This window comes from Salvelinus sp. IW2-2015, unplaced genomic scaffold (genome assembly GCF_002910315.2).
Source record: "Salvelinus sp. IW2-2015 unplaced genomic scaffold, ASM291031v2 Un_scaffold2720, whole genome shotgun sequence".
NCBI classification, from domain to species: Eukaryota; Metazoa; Chordata; class Actinopteri; order Salmoniformes; family Salmonidae; genus Salvelinus; species Salvelinus sp. IW2-2015.
The window spans coordinates 102,535-112,534 of record NW_019944025.1 but is presented as its reverse complement, the minus strand read 5'-3'; the positions used below and the strand labels follow the sequence as shown (position 1 = coordinate 112,534).

At 43.7% G+C, this 10,000-nt stretch overlaps 1 pseudogene; it reads right to left on the bottom strand.

Annotated features, from left to right (window-relative positions):
- Positions 1–10,000, bottom strand: part of LOC112074619 (calpain-1 catalytic subunit-like) — a 48,324-nt pseudogene that overhangs the window by 3,510 nt on the left and 34,814 nt on the right.

Sequence of the window (10,000 nt, the reverse complement as noted above, 5' to 3'; positions counted from 1 at the left end):
TAACACTGCTCAAAAAATAAAGGGAACACTTAAACAACACAATGTAACTCCAAGTCAATCACACTTCTGTGAAATCAAACTGTCCACTTAGGAAGCAACACTGATTGACAATACATTTCACATGCTGTTGTGCAAATGGAAATAGACACAGGTGGAAATTATAGGCAATTAGCAAGACACCCCCAATAAAGGAGTGGTTCTGCAGGTGGTGACCACAGACCACTTCCCAGTTCCTTGCTTCCTGGCTGATGTTTTGGTCCTTTTGAATGCTGGCGGTGCTTTCACTCTAGTGGTAGCATGAGACGGAGTCTACACCCCACACAAGTGGCTCAGGTAGTGCAGTTCATCCAGGATGGCACATCAATGCGAGCTGTGGCAAGAAGGTTTGCTGTGTCTGTCAGCGTAGTGTCCAGAGCATGGAGGCGCTACCAGGAGACAGGCCAGTACATCAGGAGACGTGGAGGGAGGCCGTAGGAGGGCAACAACCCAGCACAGGACCCGCTACCTCCGCCTTTGTGCAAGGAGGAGCACTGCCAGAGCCCTGCAAAATGACCTCCAGCAGGCCACAAATGTGCATGTGTCTGCTCTACTACAAATGTGTTCCCTTTTTTTTTTTGAGCAGTGTATATAAATATATATATATATATATATATATATATGTTCTGTTGTTTCTGTTACAAAAGATGTAGATGAATGCAGAGTAATATCCCTTTAATCAGTATTGTGGTTTTTCGAGCGAAATACAAACCAGGGCCCTAAGGATTGCAGTCTCCTTAGCTCTCACCAACAGCAGGACATGGTTACAGACATGTAAATATGATCTCCCTCTAGTTGTGTGGTAGAGAGATAAACCAGACCTTACCAGCCACTTCCTGATCTTTTCCAGAGGAGCTGGAACTCTATCAGGCCTAGACGGGCACTGCCATCTTTCTGAGTGATCTCTGGGTCAAAGAATGTAGAGGAATAAAGAGAAGCACTCAATAACTGACTGACTGTCTTACCTGAAACACTCAGTAACTGACTGGCCGTCTTACTGAAACACTCAATAACTGACTGACTCTTACTGAAACACTCAATAACTGACTGACTGTCTTACTGAACACTCAGTAACTGACGACTGTCTTAAACATCATAACTGACACTGTCTTACTGAAACACTCATAACTGACTCACTGTCTTACTGAAACCCTCAGTAACTGACCCTGACTGTCTTACTGAAACACTCAGTAACTGACTGACTGTCTTACTGAAACACTCAGTAACTGACTGGCTGTCTTACTGAACACTCAATAACTGACTGACTGTCTTACTGAAACACTCAATAACTGACTGACTGTCTTAATGAAACACTCAATAACTAACTGACTGTCTTACTGAAACACTGATCAGGGTCTCAACCATAGAAAGAGAATGACGAGAACTCTTCCCCAACTGACTTGAACTAGAATGTCCATTCTAGTCAATCTATGTCTTTGGTGGGGACCCTGATCAACACAGACAGACAGTAGAGGATACATCCATGAGGTTGACCATGGTCCTACAGGACTCCATACTGAAACCGTCTGTCTTCAGGTCTTAATCTGAAAGCACACAACCCCACCAAAACATTCAAAACGGATGATCTGAGTCTTACTACAGCAAAACCCACAATAAATATACCTTGTGTCCTCTTGAGAAGCGGGGGGCGCCTTACACCAATGGTGGGCTGTCCCGTGGTTTGGGGTCAATAGTGTATGAGGACATTGTGCGTTCAAAACGAAAGGAAACCTCTGTACTCACGTCTAGTCACCACCCTGTTCAGGATGGTCCTGAGCTCACGGACAGATATCTCCATGTCCTATAGTCACAGAAAACCGTGTTTCAGACATTGATCTTAAAAAGAGGTTCAAGCATATTTGTTAGCTAAACTACATAGAGCTGATATTCCCAAGATGGCCGTCTCTAACTTAGCGAACAGATGATCAATAAGGGAAACCTACCTCTCCTGCAAGCTGAGCAAACATGGATTTGAAAGCGTCGTCAACGTCCTCTTCACCGACTTGGTCCTGTAAGAGAACAGATTTCAACAGATTTTAAAGCATTTTATCAGAAAGTGTACAATGTAAGAATGACAATAACATGATCATGAAGTCTCTACATCAGGGATTTTTTCTTTTTCTTTTAACCTTTATTTAACTAGGCAAGTCAGTTAAGAACAAATTCTTATTTACAATTACGGCCTTAGGAACAGTGTTCAGGGGCAGAACGACAGATTTATACCTTGTCAGCTCAGGGGATTCGATCTTGCAACCTTTCGGTTACTAGTCCAACGCTCTAACCACTAGGCTACCTGAAGCCCCTACACTCTAACCACTAGGCTACCTGCCAACCTCTACACTCTAACCACTAGGCTACCTGCCACCCCTACACTCTAACCACTAGGCTACCTGCCACCTCTACACTCTAACCACTAGGCTACCTGCCACCTCTACACTCTAACCACTAGGCTACCTGCCACCCCTACACTCTAACCACTAGGCTACCTGCCGCCCCTACACTCTAACCACTAGGCTACCTGCCGCCCCTACACTCTAACCACTATGCTACCTGACATCCCCTCAACTAGAATGAGTATTCAATAACATGATAATGATGATCAGGGATCCTCAACTAGAATGAGTATTCAATAACATGATAATGATGATCAGGGATCCTCAACTAGAATGAGTATTCAATAACATGATAATGATGATCAGGGATCCTAACTAGAATGAGTATTCAATAACATGATAATGGTGATCAGGGTCTCAACTAGAATGAGTATTCAATAACATGATAATGATGATCAGGGATCCTCAACTAGAATGAGTATTCAATAATCATGATAATGATGATCAGGGATCCTCAACTAGAATGAGTATTCAATAACATGATAATGATGATCAGGGATCCTCAACTAGAATGAGTATTCAATAACATGATAATGATGATCAGGGATCCTCAACTAGAATGAGTATTCAATAACATGATAATGATGATCAGGGATCCTCAACGAGATTCAGCTGCTTGTCGGAGCTGCTAATTGACCACGACTAAGACCAAAAAGAGATTGTATTTGTAAATCATGTTATTGACATCACTTTGTGCACGGGGGCATTGTCATACTGAAACAGGAAAGGGCTTTCCCCAAACTGTTGCCACAAAGTTGGAAGCACAGAATCATCTAGAATGACATTGTATGCTGTAGCGTTAAGATTTCCCTTCACTGGAACTAAGGGGCCCGAACAATGAAAAACAGCCCCAGACCATTATTCCTCTTCCACCAAACTTTACAGTTGGCACTACGCATTGGGGCAGGTAGCGTTCTCCTGGAATCCGGCAAACCCAGATTTGTCCATTGGACTGCCAGATGGTGAAGCGTGATTCATCACTCCAGAGAACTTATTTCCACTGCTCCAGAGTCCAATGGCGGCTAGCTTCACACCACTCCAGCCGACGCTTGGTATTGCGCATGGTGATCTTAGGCTTGTGTGCGGCTGCTCGGCCATGGAAACCCATTTCATGAAGCTCCCGAACAGTTATTGTGCTGACGTTGCTTCCAGAGGCAGTTTGGAACTCAGTAGTGAGTGTTGCAACCGAGGACAGATCATTTTTATGCCCTTCTGCACTCGGCGGTCCCATTCTGTGAGCTTGTGTGGACTACCACTTTGCGGCTGAGCCGTTGTTGCTCCTAGAAGTTTCCACAATAACAGCACTTACAGTTGACCGGGGCAGCTCTATCAGCGCAAACATTTGACAAACTGACTTGTTAGAAAGGTGGCATCCTATGACGGTGCCACAGTGAAAGTCACTGAGCTCGTCAGTAAGGCCATTCTACTGCCAATGTTTGTTTATGGAGATTGCATGGATGTGTATTCGATTTTATACACCTGTAAGCAACGTGTGTGACTGAAAATAGCAGAATCCACTAATTTGAAGGGGTGTCCACATACTTTTGTCTATATAGTGTATATTTTTTTACTAAAAACTTTCGGGGGCCAAAAGAAAGAGAGTGACTACAGGTGTTGAGAAAACCCACCTCATCTTCCAAGTCTGCAGATATTATATCATCTAGCTCTCTGGAATGAGAAAACAGACACAATGAAAATCAACACACACACACACACACAGACCACACACACACACCCCCAACACACACTTACTCAGTCTCGGACTGTTTCTCAGTGAAGACTCGCAGGACAAAGTCAGCCTCCTGGCCAGACTCGAAGGTGGAGGGGACGATGAGATATTCTCCCGGAGGCAAACGGAGACGGTTGCTGACCTCTCTCAGGTTGATGAAGGTCTCAGAGCGAGCGCAGGATGAGTGGGTCAGGAAGAAGTCTTTCTTCAGGTGCACGTTCTGACAGCCCCTGTACTGCAGAGGATCACGGTAGGACAGAGAGACGTGGGCTTAAAGCTCAACTAGATGGGATTTAAGTATCATTTCAAATTGACAAATAATTAAGCCATACCCTAGGAAGTGATCATTTGTACAAATGCGCCAATGCAATGAAGAAAATTCCTGAAATATATAGATGTGGTAAAACCTTACCTCTTCTGGAATCTGCAAAACGAAAAGAGAAAAATCATGAAGTTTGGAAACATCAAAAAACGAATGTCTGTGAGCAGGCTATTTAACCATTATTTAACCATTATTTAACCATTATTTAACCATTATTTAACCATTATTTAACCATTATTTAACCATTATTTAACCAGACAAGTCCGTGAAGATCTAATCATTTATAATGATGTCCTGCTCGTTTCTCACCTCGTAGATGGCGAACCCGATGGTGTGCATGTCCTGTCCCTGTCCCCGGTACCTCCTCCTGTCCTTCTGCATCAGAGCCACCAGGAAGCTACAAGCCACCTCGTCATCCTCAGGGTCGTCATCCTCCTCGAGCAGAGTGATCTTATACTGGGGGTTGATCCAGAACGTGTCTAGAGTAACACAGAGATAAGACAGAGATATACTGGGGGGGGTTGATCCAGAACGTGTCTGGAGTAACAGAGATATAAGACAGAGTTATACTGGGGGGGTTGATCCAGAACGTGTCTGGAGTAACACAGAGATAAGACAGAGTTATACTGGGGCTGGTATGTTCTACGTGTTCTGGTATGTTCTATGTGTTTCCTGGTAATGTTTCTACTGTTCTGGTATGTTCTAAGTGTTCTGGTATGTTTCTACGTGTTCTGGTATGTTCATTGCGTGTTCTGGTATGTTCTACGTGTTTCTGGTACTGTTCTACGTGTTTCTGGTATGTTCTACGTGTTCTGGTATGTTCTACGTGTTCTACGTGTTCTGGTATGTTCTAGACGTGTTCTGGTATGTTCTATGTGTTCTGGTATGTTCTACGTGTCTGGTATGTTATGTTTCTACGGTTCTGGTATGTCTACTGTTCTGGTATGTTATGTGTTCTATGTGTTTCTGGTATGTTCTACGTGTTTCTGGTATGTCTTATTGTTCCTGGTATGTTCTATGTGTTTTCTGGTATGTTTCTACCGTGTCTGGTATGTTTGTACGTGTTCTGGTTATGTTCTACGTGTTCTGGTATGTTCTACTGTTCTGGTATGTTGTACGTGTTCTGGTGGTTCTACGTTTCTTGGTATGTTCTACGTGTTCTGGTATGTTCTACGTGTTCTGGTATGTTCTATGTTTCTACGTGTTCTGGTATGTTCTATGTGTTTGGTATGTTCGTATGTTTCTACGTGTTCTGGTATTGTTCTACGTTGTTTGGTATGTTTAGTGTCTACGTGTTCTGGTATGTTCGTGTTCTGGTATGTTCTATATGTTCTGGTATGACTGGTATGTTCACGTGTTCTGGTATGTTTCTATGTGTTCTGGTATTCTAGTGTGTTCTGGTATGTTCTACATGTTCTGGTATGTTCACGTGTTTCTGGTATGTTCTATGTGTTCTTACTGTTCTAGCGTGTTCGGTAGTTCTATGTGTTCTACGTGTTCTGGTATGTTCTGTACGTTTCTGGTATGTTCCTACGTGTTCTGAGTATGTTCTGTACGTGTTCTGGTATGTTCTACGTGTTCCGGTATGTTCTACGTGTTTCTGTGTGTTCTAACGTGTTCTGGTATGTTCCTGCTGGTATGTTCTATCGTGTTCTGGTATGTTCTACGTGTTCTGGTATGTTCTACGTGTTCTGTATGTGTCTACTGTTTGCTGGTATGTTCTACGTGTTCTGGTGTGTTTCTCGTGTTTCTGGTGTGTTCTACGTGTTCTGGTATGTTCTACGTGTTCTGGTATGTTCTGTGTTCTGGTATGTTCTACGTGTTCTGGTATGTTCTACGTGTTCTGGTATTGTTCTACGTGTTCTGGTATGTTCTAATGTTTTCTAACGTGTTCTGGTATGTTCTACGTGTTATGGTATGTTATATGGTTTCTACGTGTTTCTGGTATGTTCTACGTGTTCTGGTATGTTCTATGTGTTCTGGTATGTTCTGGTATGTTTCTCGTGTTCTGGTATGGTTCTATGTGTTCTGGTATGTTCTATGTGTTCTGGTATGTTCTACGTGTTCTGGTATGTTCATCGTGTTCTGGTATGTTCTTGTGGTTCTGGTATGTTCTATGTGTTCTGGTATGTTCTACGTGTTCTGGTAGTTCTATGTTATGGTATGTTCATGTGTTCTACGTGTTCTGGTATGTTTACGTGTTTCTGGTATGTTCTACGTGTTCATGATATGTTCTCGTGTTTCTGGTATGTTTCTACGTGTTCTGGTGTTGTTCTACGTGTGCTGGTATGTTTCTACGTGTTCTGGTATGTTCTATGTGTTTCTGGTATGTTCTATGTTCTGTGTTCTGGTATGTTCTATGTGTTCTGGTATGTTCTAACGTGTTCTGGTATGTTCTACGTGTTTCTGGTATGTTTCCGTGTTTGGGTATGTTCTATGTGTTCTGGTATGTTCATGTGTTCTAATTACGTGTTCTGGTAATGTTCTACGGTTGTGGTATGTTCTACGTGTTCTGGTATGTTCTAGAACGTTGTTCTACGTGGTTCTGGTATGTTCTATGTGTTGCTACGTGTCTGGTATGTTTTATCGTGTTCTGGTATGTTTCTACGTGTTCTGGTTATGTTCTAGTGTCTGATGTTCGCGTGTTCTGATATGTTCTACGTGTTCTGGTATGTTCTACTACGTGTTCTGGTGTGTTCTACGTGTTCTGGTATGTTATACGTAGTTCTGGTAGTTTTTGTGTTCTGGTATGTTTACTGTTCTGGTATGTTCCATGTGTTCTACGTGTTCTGGTATGTTCTACGTGTTCTGGTATGTCTACGTGTTCTGGTAATGTTCTACGTGTTCTGTATGTTCTACGTCAATATGTCAGAGTCAAGGCCCGCGGGCCACATCCGGCCGCGAAGAAGGTTTTTTACCGGCCCCTGGGATGATCTGATTATTATTAGAACCGCCCGCAGACCGCAGCAAGCCGGCCAGCCCGCAGATCTTTTACACGCACCAATACTACATCTTCCACATGCACGGTGACGCACCGAGCAGTAGGCTGCTTTCATTTCAAATTTATTGGCACAGCAGTCGTCAGCATCACAGTAAAATTAACTTTCAGATACCCATAAAATGGCAAAACGGAAGGTGGACACTGAGAACCGGGGGTTTCAAACAAGGTGGGAGTCGGAGTAATGTTCACGAGGTAGCTGGAAAACCTGTGTGTCTTCTGTGTGGAGAAAGTGTGGCGGTACTGAAAGAGTATAATCTGAGACGACATTATGAACGAAACACCGCGGACAAAACAAAGAATATGGACATGGAACAAAGGCTACAAAGGCAGAGGAATTAAAAACGAGGCCTCAAAATCTCGACAGGCTTGTTCAAAAAAGCCAAATCACAAGGCCAGGCTGCTGTCAAGCCAGTTTTATTTTGGCAGAAGAGATCGCTAAATCAGCCCGCCATTTTACGAGGGGGATTTCATCAAAAACCATAAGAAAATATTGCTTTATTTATCTGATCATATTGGAATATATTTGTTAGTTTTTCAGTAGTTCAATTAGTTCACTAGACTATATGCGTCATTTAAAATTTTTCAATGAACATTCGAACAGTCCGGCCCTCGGCTTGTAGCTAAATTTTTTATTGGCCCTCCGTCCATTTGACTTTGACACCCCTGTTCTCGTGTTCTGGTTATGTTCTACGTGTTCTGGTATGTTCTACGTGTCCTGATATGTTCTACGTGTTCTGGTATGTTCTACGTGTTCTGGTATGTTCTACGTGTTCTGGTATGTTCTACGTGTTCTGCTGTGTGTTCTACGTGTTCTGGTATGTTCTACGTGTTCTGGTATGTTCTACGTGTTTCTGGTATGTTCTGTGTTCTGGTATGTTCACGTGTTCTGGTATTTTCTAGTTTCTGGTTTTCTATGTGTTCTGGTATGTTCTATGTGTTCTGGTATGTTCTATGTGTTTCTGGTATTTTCTATGTGTTCTGGTATGTAAATATGTACTAGTCAACTGTGTGTGACTCACTGGGTTGGTTGCGGCAGCCCCGGCGGTACTCCCCCGTCTCCACATGCCGTGGACTTGATGGTGTTCCAGTGGCTGAGGCCGTCCTCACTCAGAGCGTCCGCTGTCAGGTTACAGATCTCCAGACGGAATACTGCCTCAGGAACTCCCGGAACGACATCCTACAGGAATATAACAGTCACAACATAATCCTGACATCAAATCTAATTACATTAGTCACATGCGCCGAATACAACAGGTGTAGACCTTACCGTGAAATGCTGACTTATGAGCCCCTAACCAACATGCAGTTAAAAAAAATATGGAATAGAATAAGAGATAAAAGTAACAATAGCGAGACTATATACAGGGGGTACCGATACAGAGTCAATGTGCGGGGGCACCGGTTAGTTGAGTAGTATGTACATATAGGTAGAGTTATTAAAGTGATTGATAGCAACAGAGAGTAGCAGCAGTGTAAAGGGGGGAGGGAGGGGGGGGGGGCAATGCAAATGGTCTGGGTAGCCATTCGATTAAGATGTTCAGGAGTCTTATGGCTTGGGGGTAGAAGCTGTTTAGAAGCCTCTTGGACCTAGCCTTGGCACTCCGGTACCGCTTGCCGTGCGGTAGCAGAGAGAACAGTCTATGACTGGGGTGGCTGGAGTCTTTGACAATTTTTAGGGCCCTCCTCTGACACCCTGGTTAAGAGGTCCTGGATGCAGAGCTTGGCCCCAGTGATGTACTGGGCCGTACGTACTACCTCTGTGTAGTGCATTGCGGTCGGAGGCCGAGCAGTTGCCACACCAGGCAGTGATGCAACCAGTCAAGATGCTCTCGATGGTGCAGCTGTAGAACCTTTTGAGATTCTGAGGACCCATGCCAAATCTTTTCAGTCTCCTGAGGGGGAATAGGTTTTTTAGACTGGAACATATTCCAGTCTGTGCTAGCAAAACAGTCCTGTAGCTTAGCATCTGCTTCATCTGACCACTTTTTATTGATCTAGTCACTGGTGCTTCCTGATTTAATTTTTGCTTGTAATGGTCAGATTTGCCAAATGGAAGGCGAGGGAGACCTTTGTATGTGTCTCTGTGTGTGGAGTAAAGGTGGTCTAGCGTTTTTTTCCCTCTGGTTGCACATTTAACATGCTGATAGAAATCTGGTAAACGGATTTAAGTTTCCCTACATTAAAGTCCCTGGCTACTAGGAGCGCCACCTATGGGTGAGCATTTTCTTGTTTGCTTATGGTGGAATACAGCTCATTCAATGCTGTCTTACATGCTGACCAGACCGGACACTGCTCACGCGCGCCAACGAGCATCTGCCTTGCCAAGGGCTAAAATAGAACTCCTTTCTATTTCTGACGCAGATCGCGCTACAAGTCCTGCTCTCCCATCTCCTCATTGGTTTATAGAAGCAGGTACCCACGTGCCATCCCCTCATTGGCTATACCCACGTGGGTGATTGAAAGATGAAATGTTTTGCCGGTTGTCGAGGTAATACTATGAAAGTAGATGCCAATCACCA